This window comes from Narcine bancroftii, chromosome 1, assembly GCF_036971445.1.
Source record: "Narcine bancroftii isolate sNarBan1 chromosome 1, sNarBan1.hap1, whole genome shotgun sequence".
Classification (NCBI taxonomy): Eukaryota; Metazoa; Chordata; class Chondrichthyes; order Torpediniformes; family Narcinidae; genus Narcine; species Narcine bancroftii.
In genome coordinates this window covers 421,194,663-421,214,269 of record NC_091469.1, presented here as the reverse complement: position 1 = coordinate 421,214,269, position 19,607 = coordinate 421,194,663, and the positions used below count along the sequence as shown (strand labels likewise).

Sequence of the window (19,607 nt, the reverse complement as noted above, 5' to 3'; positions counted from 1 at the left end):
AGGATAATGCAGCTTAATATGTGGCTAAAGCGATGGTGCAGGAGGGAAGAATTCAGGTTTCTGGATCACAGAGAGATGAGTCCGGGTACAAGTCTTACACTTTATTGAACGCACTGGATAAAAACCAGGGGAAATATCAAACAATATTTAATTACTCTACTACTAAACAACTATATAGACATTCATACCAGTCTCTTCTACATGTTCCTGTATGTGTACACATTTCAAAGACAGAGACTTTCAAACACAATCCCGATTCTCTGTACCAACAGGGGTGCAAGTACTGATCTATCACAGTATTATGGCTCAACTTAAATGTAGTGTACACTTTCCCGCGACTCCTCCAGTGATATCCACAGTAGCGACCTGATGTTGAACAATGTCTGAGGTTTAGACCACGAGGCAGAGAGAAAGAAAAGCGATATGCATCGATGTTTTATACTGTTCTGAGGTAGGCGTCTGACCAATGATGACACTGAGTCATTTAAATGAGCCAATGGTAAGGTGTGCACTAATGGGTGGCCGGAGTCCAACCTTGATTGGGAGGTGATGAAACTTCCAAATATATTTCAAACAGGGAAGTCACATGGCCATTCGCAATCCACAATGTTCCAGATAGAGAGATCAGATATTCCTCCACAATTCACATATCACATATCTGAACTGAAGAGGGACTAATATCCTTGCAGGAAGGTTTGCTAGTGCTGCTCTGGGGGTTTAAATTAGATTTGCAGGAGAGTGGGATTCAAAGTGCCAGAGTAGATGGTGGAGTGGGGGTGGGCAAAGATGATGGTATGTTCTGAGATGTGGCTATTTCAATGCAAGGAATATTGTAGGAAAGGCAGATGAGGTTGGAGCATGGATTTGCACCTGAAATTATGGCATTGTAAACCATAAGAAAACAGACCATTTGGCCCTTCTAGTCTGTGCTGACCATTATTCCACTAGTTCCACTGCATTACCATTCTCTGGCTTCTTCCCTACAGCCAATTTCAAATCAAGTTTACTACATCACCATGAATACCAAGTGTCTGAATCTTCCTGACTAACCTCACATGTGGGAACCTTGTCAAAGGCCTTATTAATGTCCATGTAGACAGCATCCACAGCTTTTCCTTCATCAACCTTCCTGGTAACCTTCTTGAAAAACTCAAATAGATTAGTTAAATATGACCTACCATTAACAAAGCCATGCTGACTATCTGTAATCAGTCCCTGGCTTTCCCAATACTTATATACCTGACTTAGGAAACCTTCCAATAATTTACCTATTACTGACAGTAGGCTCACTGGCCCAAATGTTCCCATTCCATAATCCTCCAGACCTCTCCCATCCATATATCTATCCAATCTATTCTTAAAACTCAAGATCAAGCCCGCATTTACCACATCAGATGCCAGCCCATTCTACATTGCTACCACCCTCTAAGTGAATAACTTTCTTTCCCTTAATGTTTCCCCTAAACTTTTCCTTTTCCATTTAAAACTATGACCTTTCATATTTATCTCCCCAATCCATACCTCACATAATCTTGTAAACCTCTGTCAAATCTCCCCTCATTCTTCTTCACTTCAAGGAATAAAAGTCCTAATCTGTTTAATCTTTCCTTGTAACTCAACTCCTGAAGATCTGGCAACATCCTAGTAAATCTTCTCTGCACTCTTTCAATCTTATTGATATGCTTCCTGTTGTTAGGCATCCAGAACTGCACACAATACTCCAAATTTAGCTTCACCAATGTCATAAACAATGTCAACATAATATCCCACCTCCTATACTTAATACTTTGATTTATAAATATATATAGACTTTAGTGAAACTTGGTTGCAGGAGGGGCAGGACTGGTAGCTCAATGTTCTGGGGATCCAGTGATTCAGATGCAATATCAGGGGAGGGAAGAAAGAGAGAGGGGTGGCCTTACGTGTCAGGGAAAATGTCACAAAAGTGCTCAGACAGGACTGACTAGAGCAGTGGTTCTCAACCTTTTTTTTGCACTCACCTACCACCTTAAGTAATCTCTCACAGAGCACCAATGACATAACTCATGTGGTTCCATTGTTTAAAAAAGGATAAAAAATTAACCCAGGAAATTATGGGACGGTGAGCCTACTGTCAGTAGTAGATAAATTATTGGAAGGTGTCCTAAGAGGTCGGGTATATAAGTATTGGGAAAGCCAGGGACTGATTACAGATAGTCAGCATGGCTTTGTTAATGGTAGGTCATATTTAACTAATCTATTTGAGTTTTTCAAGGAGGTTACCAGGAAGATTAATGAAGGAAAAGCTGTGGATGCTGTCTACATGGACATTAATAAGGCCTTTGACAAGGTTCCACATGAGAGGTGAGTCAGGAAGATTCAGACACTTGGTATTCATGGTGATGTAGTAAACTTGATTTGACATTGACTGTAGGGAAGAAGTCAGAGAATGGTACTGGATGATGTATCAATATCAATACTGTATACTGATCTGAGCATAGTTTTCACAACAATGGGTATTTGCATGATCTGTAACTTGAAATAATTAAAATGCTATGTCACTAATTTGATGTTGTCACTGGACAAATTGTAGCCTCATGGTGCAAGTGAAGGAAAAATCAAATAATTTATATATTCTTAGTTCATCATCTAAAATTTGCACCCACTATGATCGAAGATAGAACTAGAACCATCAGTGACTTCACCATCATATGACTTAGCCAAAATCTGAAAACACAGTGATTGGAAAGGTATAGTTAAATTGAGACACTACAACCAAATACCATGGAAGTTGGCATTCAGGGATAAGCAAGTCAAGGAACATCTCTGAAAAAAGGATTCATTTTTCAACTTAACGATGCATGAAAATGAGCAGGTATTTTGGGACAGAAGCTTAAATGGTGTCCTCCAAAATAAATTCAGAAATGTTTATTTTGCAGTGCTAATTTTAAAATGATTGTACATGAGATGTTTGTAGACAACTATCGACTTTAGGAAGCTGAAAGATTAAAACTATACAAAATAAAAACAGCTAAAATTGTAATGAAAGTTTGTGAAAACAAGCAAAGATTATAGTGCACATCGACTTAGGTGTGGGATCACAGTAACTGTGTTAACATTTGAAAAACAATTTATTATCTCTCTAACTTTGGATTTCTCAAATAACCAAAGTTCAGAAGAAACAGAAACCTGGAACTACTTCTTCCTGTTACAATACAAAGGCTGTTTCTCCAGAGAGTTTACAATTAAATTAGACTGGCTAAATCATACTTGGTACATTTTACAAGAATGGTACAAGATATATGAGTTTTTATTAATTGGGAAAGAATGTACGTTAGTGTTTTGTTTAGCTCTAGGTGTTTTGAATTATGAAAGGTATTGATCAAATGGACATAAGGTGAATGTATTGATTGTAATAAAGAACAAAACAAGTCCATCAATATAACATTTTCACCAAGAAACAAAATAGAGAATTCTAAATGGGGAACTTGCTAGCACAGGAATTTATCAAAATGTTTAATTTTAGAGGGTAAAAAAATTTAGCATAAAAAAATAGAGAAGAATTATGCTGATGCAATTAGATAAGGAAGCAGGGATGGAGGTTCAAATGGAGGATGTACTAGTATTAATTGTTTGGAGTGAATGGACTAGTTCCATGCTGCCTACTTAATGCCATAATTTGGAAATAATTGCATGAGGCAAGTCACTGAGTCTTGTCGTGTTGCCCTGGGCCATGTCATCTTCTTCCATTCCTGGCTTTGCGTTTCCTGGCTTAAGTCTAAGACAAGGGGCTCGTTTCATAGGCAATTGGTCTCTACGTGAAAACTTCTGTGTGCAGTTCTTCGGTTTTAAAGTTAATCTGACTATTGGATTTTGAGGAAGAGCTGTCTTACTTTTAGTTGAGAAATTGTGAGTGATGGATTCCATCATCATTCATGATGGAAGAACTGATAATAAGAAATGTTAAACGTTATGTTAAAATATTAAAAAGACATTTCTGACTTTATGAATAATTAATGTCAACAGCATCAATTAGAAAAGTTCGCATTGTTATTGAAAGTAATTGCAATAATCTGTATGACTAATCTACATCCAAGTAAAAGGAGGATTGTCACTGGAGAGACAGACACATATTCAAAGTAATTTTGCATGAAGCTTCGAGTAAGAGGAGTTTAAATGAAACAGATGTTACCTGAACTTTACATGTATAGCCCAATTAGTTGTTGAGGGCTAGATTCCACTGGGTCCTGTTAACCACTATATTTAACCATCTATAATTAACAAAGATGAAAATCAATTCAATATGTAATAAAATTAGAGTAAGAAGTAATACATTATGTACAAATACCAAGCTTCTTGCATTACTCAATCAATGGGCTGCCTATAGGTAATGTCACAGATTTGACCTGTTTTTTGATGAAATAGTTGATTGTAAGTGAGGAGAGTGCTGCATGTTATTCTAAAGACAGGAAAACATCTTAATATTTTTTAAATTTTCTGGCCAAGGTGAAAAAATAATGTCTGAGGATTCTGACTGATGCTACAACTGATCCTTCCTCTCCAAGGTGGAACAGTAGCACAAATTTCATTTACCATGCTCATAGAAGAGGATTGACTAGTCAATCGGTTGGAAAATTGTTGGCTGCAATTCAGGTCTTCTTCCCTGTAAGTCAATGATCTCAGCACCTGAGGGACGGAAAGTGTGAATAAGAGAAGAAGATTGTAGAATCCCAAGTATTTCTAAATTGTGCTTTCGATTTTTCCTCTTTCAAACTCTAGGAATGATAATTCAATTCAGACTTTTATCCTCATTGTAATGAAGTGGCTCGCGATTACAAGGCGCAGCAATGCTACATCACCAAAAATAATTGGGCTTACTTTTAAATCTGAAAATTCCTTGGAGTACTCAAAGGATTATATTAAGAGGGTTAAACCACTGAGCCATGAAGGTTACTGCAGAGAAGGTGGCTATTTGTCTCACAAAGGAAGCATCTCTGGAAAGAGAAGGAAGGAAAATTGGAAAGATTTGAAACATTTACAATTAGAGAAAGGAACCTCAGAGCAGGGAAGACCTGAGTTGTCGTTGTCCAGGCCCTCACAAAAAAAATTATGCTAACACAGCAGTTTTTATTTAAATAGTGCCTTTAACAAATCAAATGCAAAGAGTGCTTAAACATTTATTCAGCAATCCACATGTAGAGTAACCATTAGCCTTCTGATTACCTTGTGCACCTATCTACATGAATGAGATCAGTAAGCTACAGGTTCCTTAATTTTGTAAGTTTTCCTAATTTTATGTCATTAAAAATACAGTACTCAATTTTGTTCATTATCAAAATTAATCTCACATCTAGCACTATTGAAATTTACCTGCCATAAATTCCAGAACTCAATGTTTCAATCTCTCCATTCAAGTTTCCTTCTGTACCTCAGTGTTAAACTGTTCTATCAAAGCCACAATTAACATGCTACATTACAGTGATGGCAAATTGTGCCTCTGTAGCGGCAGCTACTAACTCTGAAACAAACCACAGGATGCTGAAGGATTTCAGTTGAACTGATTTATTCAAACCGTGTGCGTCCTTTAAGGGCAGTGTGAGCACTGCCTTGCGCTGGTGGTGATGTCATCACGTTCACCCGAGGTGCGCGCTTTGACCTAAGCCATGAGGCACTGAGATCCCCTGATGGTGCCATCTTCCCGCGGCTGTCCCGCTGGTACGGCGATACCAGTGGGACCAGTTCACCACGAGAAATGTGCGCCGCCACACAACTCCCCCAGAATCGGCTTACGCGTCTTGCCACTTGGGCGGCTGACCCCCTCGTTTAGGTCAGGCCGTCAGTACTGGCTGGCTAAGGTCCAAGTGTGCTGCCTTGAGTCTATCAACTGTGAATATCTCCTCCTTGCCCCCAATGTCCAAAGTGAATGTTTTGTCTGAGCATTTCAGGACTTTGTAGGGGCCCTCGTAGGGGCGCTGTAGGGGTGTGGGGTGTGGGCCTCGCTGGACAAAAATGAAGTCTGTTGTGGCCAGTTCCTTGGGGGTGCAAGATAGGTGGCTACCTTGGTGGGTCAGTGGTGGGGGAGTGAGTGAGGTGAGCTTGTCCCTTAAATCTGCCAGTAGGGTTCGATTCTCAGTCATGGAACCAATGCTTGGGCCGAAGAACTACCCAGGTAGCGACAACGGTGCGCCATAGACCAACTCTGTGGTCGATACCTGTAGGTCTTCCTTTGGGGCCGTTCTGATGCCAAGCAGGACCCAGGGCAATTCATCCGTCCAGTTGGGGCCAGTAAGGCATACCATGAGAGCCAACTTGAAGTGCTGGTGGAAGCTTTCTACGAGTCTGTTGGCCTGGGGATGGTACACAGTGGCATGGTGTTGCTTGATCCCCAGGAGGTTCACCAGCAGTGACATCGGATGTGAACTGAGTGCCCCTGTTGCTCATCATGTGTGCCGAAACACCAAACCTGGCAATCCAGTGGGCGAGCAGAGTTCTAGCGCAGGACGTGGTGGAAGTATCTTTTAGTGGGATGGCTTCCAGCCACCTCATCGTGTGGTCGACCACAATCAACAAGTAGCAGGTGTCCCTGGACACCGGTAGGGGGCCCATGATGTCGATGTGGATGTGATCGAACCTCTTGGTTGAGTTACAGAATTCTGTGTTGTGTATTGACCTATGTGTTGTGTGGTTTTTTTGTTAAAAAGTGACAGTTTGCCTTTAAGAGCCAAGGTAAAGGTGGACTGCTGAGAGAATGGGAGACGGACTGGGCATGTGCAGAAAATGATTTAAAAATATCTAAATATCTGGACTTGGATGATAAACCACTACTGGGGGTGCTGTGGAGTGGAAGACAAAACATGAGTTATTGTCTGGAAGACAGTTTAGAATGTTGGGATTTCAAAAAGGGATGAACATTCCGAAGGCAGCCAGAAGGATCCGGACCAAACCATTGTTCTTCTCTCTGCAAGCAACACAAGACAACTTCGAATTTTGTCCCCTCTCTCTCTCTCTCTCTCAAAGATCTTTTGCCTTCAGTTTACCAAACAAACTGAATTTTGTTTATGATCCTTTCGTCAGTTGAGATCGAAGTTTTGTGAGTCTTGTGTGTTTTGTGTCTGTTTTGTGGGTAAGTTTTTCTGTGGGCTGGTTGGAAATATAACTTAGACTTTAATTGCATATGTTATATTTAGGCTGGGGAATTTATTAGTTTTACACTGTTATAGAAATTTGCATATTAACCAGTGGGCATTGTTATAAAAGGGGGGTTTTTGAATTAAAGTTTGAAGGTGAACTTTTGTTAATAAAGTAATTGTTCATCTTTACCCCTGTGTGATATGCCTTCTTTATGGTTGCTGGTTTGATCTTGTAACAGTTGGAAGGTCGAATTGTTGCACTGGATCCTTAACGTGGCATTGGACTTTAGAGGCTTGGCACTGTGTGTAGTTTCTCGCCATCTGGGCCATTTGTTTCTTAAGGCCGTGTGACACAAAACATTCCGCTACCAAGTGCACCAAGGCCTTTACCAAGGGGTGAGCCAAGTCGTGGACCATGCTGAAAGCCTACAGCCTCTATTGTGGCGGGACTACCGGGTCCAGCAAGCTGGTGGAGATGTCGCAGAGTAGTGTGTTGGGGCTGTCCGGCAGCTTAAGGTCCTTGAGGCAGAGGCCCATGATGGCGGTGCGGAAGGCCTGTGTTTCCTCATCCCCTTTCTGTGCCTGCGCTAGCTGGGCGAAGTCCAGGCCGGGGGACAGGTTGTGGATGGTGGGCTGTGAGAGTGTGTCTGCAACGACATTGTCCTTACCCGCTCAGGGTTGGATGTTGGTGGTGAATTCTGAGATGTAGGATAAATGTCATTGTTGGCACACTGTCTTTGGACATGGGTAGGGCCTAGGTGAGCAGTTTGTGGTCGGTGAACACTGTGAACGGCCTGCCCTCAAGGAAATACCGGAAGTGCCTGATGGAAAGGTACAGGGCCAGGAGCTCCCTGTTGAAGGCGCTGTACTTGAATGCTTGCTGAAGAACACAAGTGGGCACCACTGGCCATTCACCAATTTATCTAAGACTCCCCCAATGGCTGTGGATGAAGCGTCCACTGAGAGTGCCGTGTGGTTCTCGGGCTGTGGGTGGGCCAGTAGGGTGGCACTCGCCAGGGCATCTTTTGTCATGGTGAAGTCTGTTTCGGCCTCCTCCGTCCACTCCAGGGTGGACGATCAGTGCGAAAAATGGCCACATGATGAGAGCCACCCTGGGATGAAGCGGTGGTAGAAATTGACCATCCTGGTGAACTCTTGTAGACCCTTGAGGGTGTCGGGCTTTGGGAACTGACGACCTTCTCAGGTGATGGGGTGGCCCCATCTGCAGAGATGGTATGGCCCAGGAAATGCAGGGACTCCTTGCCGAACTGGCATTTGGTCACGTTGTCGGTGAGGCCGAACTCTGCCAGGCGAGCAAGTAGTGCACGGAGGTGGACTTTGTGTTCATCGTGGTTCTGACTGGCGATGAGAATGTGATCAAGATAGATAAACACAAAATCTAGGTCTCTGCCACTGCGTCCATTTGCCGTTGAAATGTCTGGGCAGTGTTTTTAAGGCCAAAAGGCATCCACAGAAACTCGAATAGATCAAAAGGGATGATGATGGCAGTTCTGCCAATATTGTCGAGGTGGACCGGAATTTGATGGTACCCCTGTACCAGATCGACCTTCGAGAAAACTCGGGTGCTGTCCAAGTTGGCCGTAAAGTCTTGTGTATGCAGGATTGGGTATCGCGCCGGCATGGTCACATCATTCAGGCGATGATAGTCTCCGCATGGGCACCAGCCCCCAGACGACTTCAGAACCCTGAGGAAGGGGGAAGCCCAAGGGCTATTTGACCTGCGAATGATCCCCAGCTCCTGTAGTCAGGAGAACTCCTCATTTGCTATTTGTAGCTTCTTGGGGGTCAACAGTCTGGCTTTGGTGTGGAGGGGGGGCCATGAGTTGAGATGTGGTGGCGGACACCATGCTGGGGCATGGCGGAAGTGAACTGAGGCTGCAGTATGGTGGGGAATTCATTGAGTATGCGAGAATACTCGTTCTTGGGGGCACTAATGGAAGCTATTCCTAGGTCGCACGTGTTTGTGGAATCAAGGCAGATGGTTTGAACATGTGGGCATGCACCAACCACTTGCCTTTAATGTCTACCAACAGGCTGTGCACCCGGAGGAAATCAGCTCCCAACAGCGCCGTGCCCTCCATGGCCAGTACGAACTTCCAGTGAAACTTGTTCTTGCTGATCTGGATCTGGGCACTGCTTGTGCCGAAAGTCTTGATCGTGGCTCTGTCGGCATCCTTGTGCTCGGGTGTGGGTCTCGAGGGCAGTCGGGGGAAGCACACTCAGCTCGGCTCCGGTGTCCACCAGGAAACACCGGTCACTGGTTTTATCTGTTATGTGCAGGAGGCTGTTAGTATGGCCAGCGTCGCAGCCATCAATGAACAGGGTTGCCTGCCCTTGAGGGCTTGTGCCCCACAGTGTTCATACTAGAAGCACCATTTGGGGTGGGGATCATCTGATTTGTGCTTGGGGCGCCTGCGGTCAGCTGGGTCCAGGACGGGTGACCTGGCTGAGGGAGGCCTCGTTTTCTCACTTTGTCCGCCAGACCACGTCCACGTGGGCTGCGACTCTCGGTGGATCTGAGAAATCCTCATCTGCCAGTAGGAGTTGGATGACTTCAAAAATCTGCTTGAGGAAAGCCTGCTCAAACATCAGGCAGGGTCTATGGCCCTCTGCCAGTGCAAGCATCTCATCCATGGAGAATATTCAAAGAAGAAATTTTGAGAGTACAGAGTAGATATGTCCCAGTGAGGATCAAAGGAAAGGCTGGAATCATAGGGAGCCCTGGTTTTCAAAGAATATTAGAAATTTGGTTAGGAGAAAGAGGGAAGTGTACAAGAGGTATAAACTGCAGGGTGCTGAGAAATTGAAAGAGGACTACAAGGAGTGTAGAAAAAATCTTAAGAAAGAAATTAGAAAGGCCAAAAAGAGGCATGAAGAGGCTTTGGCAGGCAGAGTAAGAATAAATCCAAAAGGTTTCTATAGGTACATTAAAAGTAAAGATTAGTGAGGGATAGAATTGGACCCCTTGTAGATAGGGAGGGTAGGCTATGTGAAAAGTCAGAGGAGATGGGGGAAATTTTAAATGATTTCTTTTCCTCAGTATTCACTAGGGAAAAAAATATTGTACCAGTTGAAGTAAAGAAAAATAGTGGGGAGGTCATGAATCTATAAAAATAACCGAGGAGGTAGTGATGGCAGTGTTAAAAAAGATAAAGGTGGACAGATCTCCGGGTCCGGACAAAGTATTCCCAAGGACACTCAAGAAGACTAGTGTACAGATAGTAGGCCATTAACAGAGATATTTAGGATGTCACTGGTCATGGGGGCAGTGACAGAGGATTGGAGGGTGGCTCATGTTTTTCCGCTGTTTAAGAAAGGGTCCAAATGTAAGCCTGGAAATTATAGACCTGTGAGTCTGATGTCTGTGGTGGGTAAGTTGATGGAAAGTGTTCTGAGGGATGGCATTTACAAATATTTGGAAGAACGGGATTGATAGGTAGCAGTCAGCATGGTTTTGTCAGGGGTAGATCATGCTTAACAAACCTTATAGAGTTTTTTGAGGGGGGTTGCAAAGGAGGAAAAACCCAACACCCAACCCCAACCAACCAATTTTCCCCTGCAACCGCTGCAATCGTGTCTGCCTGTCCCGCATCGGACTTGTCAGCCACAAACGAGCCTGCAGCTGACGTGGACTTTTTACCCCCTCCATAAATCTTCGTCCGCGAAGCCAAGCCAAAGAAAGACAAAAAAGATTGATGAAGGGAAGGCTGTGGATGTTGTCTATTTAGACTTTAGTAAAGCTTTTGACAAAGTTCCCCACAGGAGGTTAGGAAAAAAGGTGGAGGCATTAGATATAAATAAGGAGGTAGTGAAATGGATTCAGCAATGGTTGGATGGGAGGTGTCAGAGAGTACTAATGAAAATTGTTTGTCAAATTGGAGGCCGGTGACTAGTGGAGTTCCTCAGGGATCGGTCCTGGGTCCACTATTGTTTGTTATATATATTAACGATCTGGAAGAAGGGATGGTGAATTGATAAGTAAATTTGCAGATGATACAAAGATTGGTGGTATTGTGGACAGTGAGGAAGATTACTGTAGCTTAAAAAGAGATATAGGAAAGCTAGAGGAGTGGCCTGAGAAATGGCTGATGGAATTTAATACAGATAAGTGTGAAGTGTTGCATTTTGGAAAGGCAAATCTAATAGGTCAAATACATTGAATGGTAGACAATTGAGGAGTTATGGTAAGTAGTACCCTCAAAGTTGATACTCAGGTAGATAGAGTGGTGAAGAAGGCATTTGGAATGTTGGACTTCATAAATCGGAGTATTGAATTCAAGTGTTGGGATGTTATGATGAAATTGTACAAAGCATTGGTGAGGCCAAGTTTGGAATACTGTGTGCAGTTTTGGTCACCAAATTATAGGAAGGATATAAACAAAATAGAGAGAGTGCAGAGAAGCTTCACGAGAATGTTGACATGATGTCAGGGTTTGAGTTACAGAGAAAGGTTGAGCAGCCTGGGGCTTTTTTCTCTGGAGCGTAAAAGATTGAGGGGGGATTTGATGGAGGTGTTCAAGATTTTAAAAGAGACAGAGAGAGTCAACGTGGATAGGCTTTTTCAATTAAGAGTGGGGGGATATTCAAACCAGAGGCTGTACTGGCGGGGCAGCCGTGGGAAGATGGCACCATTGGGGGATCTCAGTGCTTCGTGGCTTTGGCCAAAGCGCGCGCCTCGGGCAAATATGATGACGTTACTGCCAGTGCGGGGCAGAGCTCATGCCACCCTTAAAGGGCGCACACAAAGTTTGAGATTTAAGGGGGACAATTATAAGTGGAACGTGAGGGGAAATTTCTTCACGCAAAGGGTGGTTGGGATGTGGAATAAGCTTCTGGCGGAGGTGGTTGAAGCAGGGACGTTATTTACATTCAAGGAAAGACTGGATAATTACATGGAGGGGAGAGGATTGGAGGGGTATGGACCAGGTGCTGGTCAGTGGGACTAGGAGGGTGGGGATTTGTTCCGACATGGACTAGTAGGGCCAAACTGGCCTGTTCTGTGCTGTATATGATTATATGAGGGCAGATGGAGTTCCGTCACCTAGACCGTCCAGATGTAGGAACCTGGCGGCACACTGCTGACGGGAGAGACTGAAGGTCCCAAGGAGGAGGCGTTTGAGAGCAAGGCATTTATCTGCCTCCGGTGGGTTGTGGATCAGGTCATCCACCCTAATCGAGCGTGCTCATGATGTAGTAAAATATCTTGGTGTCTGAGGTGATGTGTCTGAGGTGAAACTGCACCTCTGCCTGCCTGAACCAAGTGCGTGGGTGATGTGTCCAGAAGTGGGGGGGGGGTTTCACTGCAACCACGTTAACTCCTGCTGAATCCATGTCGGGAGGGCAGAAAACCTTCAGGACTCACTGGTGTCACCAATGTAGCGACAGCTATTACCTCTGAAACACACCACAAGACATTGAGGGGTTTCAGTTGAAATGATTTATTCAAACTTTGTGTGCGCCTTTTAAGGGCGGCATGAGCTCTGCCCCGCACTGGCAGTAACATCATCACGTTTGCCCGAGGCGCGCGCTTTGGCCAAAGCCACGAGGCACTGAGATCCCCCAATGGTGCCATCTTCCCACGGCTGCCCCACCAGCACAGCGATAAAAGCGGAGATGGTTCACCATGAGAGATGTGCGCTGCCACAACTCCTCAGTTTGCTTGAGTAGTTTACCACAGCTTTTCCACATAGTTTGATGGACTGCAAGTGGTTGGTTAACAGTGAAGTCACAGCTCTGAGATCCTTTACAGTTCTTTTTCTTCTGCATGAAATGCTCTGAAAGACTAGTCATGGCCAGAATTAACCCATACCTAAGCAAAGACTCATCCCACTGCAATTCACCTATCGTCACAATCGCTCCACAGCAGATGCAATATCGCTGCCTCTCCACTCAGCTCTGGATCACCTCGAAAACAGCAATTCATGCATACGGCTGCTCTTCATCGACTACAGCTTAGCCTTCAACACAATTATTCCATCAGTGCAGGTCAATAATCTACAAACTCTAGGCCTCTGTACCCCACTCTACAACTGGATCCCTGACTTTCTCATCAAGAGACCACAGTCAGTTTGAATTGGAAACAACAACTCCTCCTCACTGATTATCAACACAGACGCACCCCAAGGATGCGCACTTAGCCCACTGCTCTACTCATTATAGACCCATAACTGTGTGGTCAGGCACAATTCTAATGCTATCCACAAGTTTGTTGATGATGTAACAGTTGTAGGCAGAATCACAAACAGCAATGAAGAAGCGTTCAGGAGGGAGATAGATCAGCTCAAAACCAAGGAGATGATTTTGGACTTCAGGAGAAAGACAGGGAAACATGGCCCACTCATCATTGAGGACTCAGTAGTGGAGAAGGTCAAGAACTTTAAATTTCTAGGTGTCAACATCTTTGAGGATCTGTCCTGGAACCCCATGTGGATGCAATCACAAAGAAGGTTCACCAGCAGCTATATTTTGTGAGGTGTCTGAGAAGATTCGATATGTCAACGAAAATTCTTGAAAACTTCTACAGGTGTACCATGGAGAGCATTGTGGCTGGTTGCATTGCTGCCTGGTATGGAGGTGCCAACTCTCAGGACAAAAATAAACCCCAGAGGGTTGTTAACTTGGCCTGCAACATCACAGGCACCAGACTTTACTCCATCGAGGACATCTACATGAGGCGGTGGCTTAAAAAAAGCAACCTCTATCCCAAAGACTCCTACCACCTCGGCCACACCCTCTTCACTCTGCTACCATCGGGGAAAAGGTACAGGAGCCTAAAGATGAGCACTCAGCGACACAAGGACAGCTTCTTCCCTGCTACATTAGATTCCTGAATAATCAAAGAACCAAAGGCACTGCCTTACTTTTCGTGCCCTACTATTTTATTTTATAGTCTTATCAGTTCAGTGCAGTTCTGGCTTCTCACTTTTGAAACTCCATAAACATAAGCGCATCTAAACTCTGCTCTTCATATGCTGGTTAACATCATCCCTTTCGCCAATCACTTCTGTGCATGTTTAGCTACAATGGCTCCCAGTTAGTCATAATCATGTCTTTAAAATTCTCTTATTTCTAAATCCTTTGATGCATACTCCTCCCTCTCTCTAAACTGCTAGAGCCCGCAAGCTTTCAAGATATCTGCCTTTTGAATTTTAATCATCCCACCATTGGCTGCTGCAATTTTGCCTGCCAAGGCTATATTCACTGGAAGTCCCTCACTAAACCTCTCTCAGGTCTCTTTTAGGACACTCCAATAGACCCACCTGGTTCTCCAGACCCAACTTAATGTGGCTAATGCCAATTTTTTGTTTGAAAGCCCATCTGTAAAAGGCTTGAAATGGAGTTAAGGGAATTGTAGATTTGCATTTTTTTTTTAGGGCTTTTATTCTCATCCATGTGGAAAGCTTTTATATTTATGCAAATTCCATCATTAAGATTGAAACTGGGATAAAGTTTGTGAAAAAAACATCAGGGTAAAATGTAATTCCTGCCTTATACATTTTCCACCATGACTTTTCAATTCAAATAATGAGATCCCTAACCTAGTCGCCAATGTCTGAATTTATCCAATTTGAAAGGCTTCAATGATAAGATCAGTTACACGGAACTTAAAAGCATAGAATTATCAAGGAAAATTATGGTTCATTCCTGATCTACAATAGAATTTGTAATGAAATTAGGCTTATTCGCATAGTTTAGATTATTACTATTTAATTTAAATTGCAATTCATTGAAAACTTTTTTGGAAATTTAAATATTTTTAATAACAAATAATTACAATATAGGAGAACTTAATACTGCCCGTTGAAACCCATAATGCCCAATTACAACCAATGAACCTACCAACACAGTGTGGGTGAGAGGGAAGCAGAGTACCCAGTGAAAACCCACACAGCTCATGGGGAGAATGTTTAAACTCCTTACAGATAGTGCCAGACTCAAACCTGGATCATTGGCATTAGGCCATTTCGTGTCAGGCCTCTGCCTGGAGGCCGGATACAAGAGTGGATCTAAAACTTAAAAGTTACCTTTCAGACAGCAGCCCTAAAAGGCTGCACCAGCATTCCATTCATATCCAGAGGTGCCTCAAAGTGCCCTCCGGAGCCAATGGATACGGGGCGACTGGTGCCGTAGCGTCACCCATCATAAATATGCAGCAGAGCAATGGCCATCTTCCCTACCCATAATCCCCCACGCAGCTGGTTCTTCCAGCTGCTTGGGGGATTATGGGTAGGGAAGACGGCCATTACTCTGCCACGTTTTGAGCCGCAGAGAGTGCCCCCGAAGGCTGAAGTGTCCCAGTGTGGCTGTCTCAGCCCGCACCAGCCCCCCACAATGGCTCTCACTAGCTATGACAGCTCCCGCTGCCCCGCCAGCTTCTGTTTCATCTTCTATTCATATGTGTGAGTTCTTAAACAACACATGGATGAAGGAAAAGGTTATTTACTTTAAAGTTGATGTAAACAGCACTGTGAGGCATGCCATGAGGCTGCAAGCCTCCTTTACAGATCTTGCATACTGTCTCTTGCCCTGTGTCAGCCCCCTGCTGGTAGCCAGGTCTAATAAAACAGGAACTATAATCCTTAAGGTCTTGCTAGTGGCTATGCAAACATGATCACTATCATTATATCCCCCTTTCTTAAAATTAAAGTATCTTACTTTTAACTAACATGTTCTCTTTGTATAACTCTGTAATTTTAACTTTAACACCAGGAACTTAAATTTTCATTATTATCAACATCATTGACATTTTTTAAAGTTGTTTTATGTGTTCACATTTACATACACTAAAACTTGAAGAGCGAATAAGATAGAACTACTTCATTCTATAACAGGAATCTTTACCTTTGCTCGATGAGTCTCTTAGGAGGATTCACATGTCTTCACGATCTCCTAATTGATTGTGTTTGAATCTGAGTTGTTGCCTCAGATGATGTCTTCTCAAATGTGTATTCAGGTTGTTCAATAGTATCTGTCTTTCCATCTACTGCAGTTGGTCCCATTTGAAGATCTTGATGATTTCTTTGCAGAACAGCACCTTCATCTGTCTGAATGGTGTATGATCTTGACTGGACTTCACTAAGGACAGTTCCCTTCTGAGTCCTTAAGTTCATTTTGTCTTTTATCCTTACTTGGTCACCAGTGTAGCATTCAGGTAGGTTTTTTGTTCCTCTGTCAAAGTAATACTTTTGCTTTTCTTTCTGTTGCTCTGAATTTCCTCACCTTCTCCTCCTCTTTTGTTTTTAGGAGGTTCTCCCGAATGAGTAGGTTTGATCTTAGCCTACATCTCATTAGAAGTTGTGCTGGTACCACCATTCCACTGTCTGTACCAATTTTTCCACTAGACCACTGGACTGTGGAAAATGAGGACTTGACGTGGTGTGTACAAAGTTCCACTCTTTGGCAAACTGTTGTACGTTTGAAATGCAAAACTGGGGTCCATTTTCTGTGAAGACCTCTCTTGCCATGCCATGTCTGAAGAATATGGCTTTCATACCTGATATTACAGCATTGCAGTGGTGGTGTGCAGTTTACACACCTTTAGATACAGGGAGTAAAAGTCTGTGACTACAGGATAGTCCTTCACTTGACATTCGAATAGATCAGCACCTACCTTCTGGTAAGGTCTGTATGGTGTTGGGTGTGGCTTTAGTGGTTCTGCAGGATTGAATGCTTGATATTTCCAGTATATTGTACAGTTTGACACTTCATTTGTTATATCATTGCTGACTCTTGGCCAGAACATCACCTCTCGTGCTCTTTTCTTACACTTTTTGATTCCGAGATGTCCTCCATGGATTCATTTTAGAATCTCTTTTGTCAGACTCTTTGGGATAAGGATTTAGCTTCCTTTGTAGATGATGACTTCAATCACTGATAGTTCCGCCCTGGAGTTCCAGTACTCTGAAACGTCAGGTGAGCAGTCCTGCTTCATGTTGGCCATCCATCCAAGATGTTTTTTTCTCAGTGTTTCATCTTTGTTTGTCTCTAACTTTATGAGCTCCATTTTTGCATCTACTATGGGCAGTGCACTTGTGATCATGTCCACAAAGGTGTTCATGTCTTCATTCATTTTGGTGTTTGTGGGCTCTCTTCTGTCAACAGTTCTAAACAACGTGTCTGCTGTGTACATTAACTTACCCGGAATGTACACCACATTCAGTGTTTAGCATTGCAGCCTAATCATCATTTTTTGTATTCGCAGTGGACATTCATTTGATGGCTTTTGGAACAATGCAATCAAGGGCTTATGGTCAGTCCCTACACTGATTGTTTGTCCTGACACAAACTGATGAAATCTTTCACAGGCGTATGTGATGCTGAGCAGCTCCTTTTCAATTTGAGAGTATCGCGTCTCTGTGTCTGTCATTGAGCATGGGCTGCCAGTCATCATATTTTTGCAGAAGAACTCCACCAAGCCCACTATGATGCATCTGATGATATCTTGATAGGTCTCCTTGGGTCATAAAACCTCAGAACTGGTTCCTCTGTGAGAAGTTTCTTTAGTTCACTCCATGACTTTTCATTTTCATGATTCCACTCTCATTCAATGTTCTTTTCTGTTAGTCTTCTCAATGGAGCCATCTTTTCTGATAGGTTGGATATAAACTGACCATTCCATTAAACCTCTGTATGCCATTTTTGCATTGTGGCCTTGGCATGTTTCTAATGGCTGACTCCTCTCTGGGATCTGGTCTGATGCCCTCACTACCAATAATATCTCCTGGTATATCGATACCTGAATATCAAGTCACTTTCACTTTTGTTCCATACATATTTGGTCTGGTTCTAATCTTCTTAAAATCAGTCTCTGATATTACATTAATTTGTGCTCCAGTATCCAATTTAACTGAAATGTATATGACATTCACTTTTAATTTCAACATCCAGTCTCTGTTTTCTTTCTTCTTTTTAATCACAACATCTACATAGAATTCCTCTATCTCCTTTCATCTACTGCATGAACCTTGCTTTGTTGCACTTGGTTCCTACAGCAATGGGCATAATGGTTGCTTTTGTTGCACATGCTGCATGTTTTACCATATGCTGGAAACTTTTTTAGTAGGTGTTGTGTACTGCATCGACGACATGGTTTTCGATTGTCCCTTTCATTTTTGTTTGCTGGCCACGCCTCTTTTTCCACTTTGGCATGCATTTTGTTAAATGATTTATGTCCATTCTTGCTCACTTCATCCACATTGCTGCTAGTTTCACTGAACAGCTCTTTTGCCTGCATTTTTACAGTTTCTGTGGCACTACAGAATGCTATGACTTTTTCCAGGTCTAGATTTTGCTCTCTTAGCAGTCTTTCCCTTCGACTATTATCTGGAATACCACACACCAGTCTGTCTTTTATTAGTGAGTCAGTCAGTCCACCAAATTCACACGTTTTGCTTCTGTTTCTCAATTCAGTCACAAACTCATCAGTACTTTCTTCCGTTTTCTGTATACATGTAAAAAATTTGTGCCTCTCAAACGTCACCTTATGTTTAGGTATGCAGTATGCCTCAACCTGTTATATTATTTTTTCCAATTTCATTTTGTCTCCTTCAGTAGCAAATGTGAAGTTATTATACACCTCCAGGGCTTCATCACCCACGACATGTAAGAAAACTGATGCTTTCACTTTATCACTTTTCTCGTACATTCCGACTGCCACTAAATACAATCCAAAATGCTGTTTAAATCTGTTCCAAATTTCAGCCACATTACCTGTCAGCAGAAGTTTTGCTGGTGGCTGTAATCCTTCCATTTTTTACTTTGTTAGTTTCTCTTCACTGATCAGTTGTTGACTTTTGATTTTCCTTTTAAAGTATTTCCTTTTAATTTCCTTCATCCTACTTCTGACACCATGTCTTTGTATGTGTGAATTTTTAGACAACACATGGATGAAGGAAAATGTTCTTAAAGATTGTTGTAAACAGCCCATGAGGCTGAAAGCCTCCATTACAGATCTCACTTATAGCAGTCTCCCCTTCTGTGTCAGCCCCTTGCTGGCAGCCAAATATAAATTATACAGGAACTATAATCCTTAAGGTCTTGCTAGTGGCCATGCAAGCATGATCACTATCATTACATCGATGTCCTCGATGGGGCGAAGTGTGGTGCTTGTGATATTACAGGATGATTTTACAACCCTTTGGAGATTATTCTTATCCTGCAAGTTGGCACCTCCATATCAGGCAGTGATGCCACCATCCAGAATGCTATCCACAGTACACCTATAGAAGTTTATGAATCTTCGGTGACATACTGAAATCCTCCAACACCTCACAAAGTATAGCTGCTGGTGAGCCTTCTTTATGATTGTATCAACATGGAGGTTTCATGATAGATCCTCGGAGATGTTGACACCCATGAATTTGAAGTTTTGACCCTCTCCACTACTGAATCCTCAAGAGGGATGGGTCATGTTCCCCTGACTTCCTCCTGAAGTCCACAACCATACCTTTGGTTTTGAAGACGTTGAGTGCAAAGTTG

At 43.0% G+C, this 19,607-nt stretch overlaps 1 long non-coding RNA gene across 5 annotated transcripts in view; it reads right to left on the bottom strand.

Annotated features, from left to right (window-relative positions):
• The window catches only part of LOC138753360 (uncharacterized), a 137,718-nt gene that overhangs the window by 92,100 nt on the left and 26,011 nt on the right, over positions 1-19,607 (bottom strand). For 4 of the 5 annotated variants that reach the window (XR_011351133.1, XR_011351134.1, XR_011351129.1 and 1 more), the window contains exon 3: positions 4,172-4,250. The exons of the other annotated variant lie outside the window; for it this stretch is intronic. This is a non-coding gene — a long non-coding RNA (uncharacterized lncRNA). The remainder of the gene's footprint in view (positions 1-4,171; positions 4,251-19,607) is intronic. 5 annotated transcript variants of the gene reach the window in all.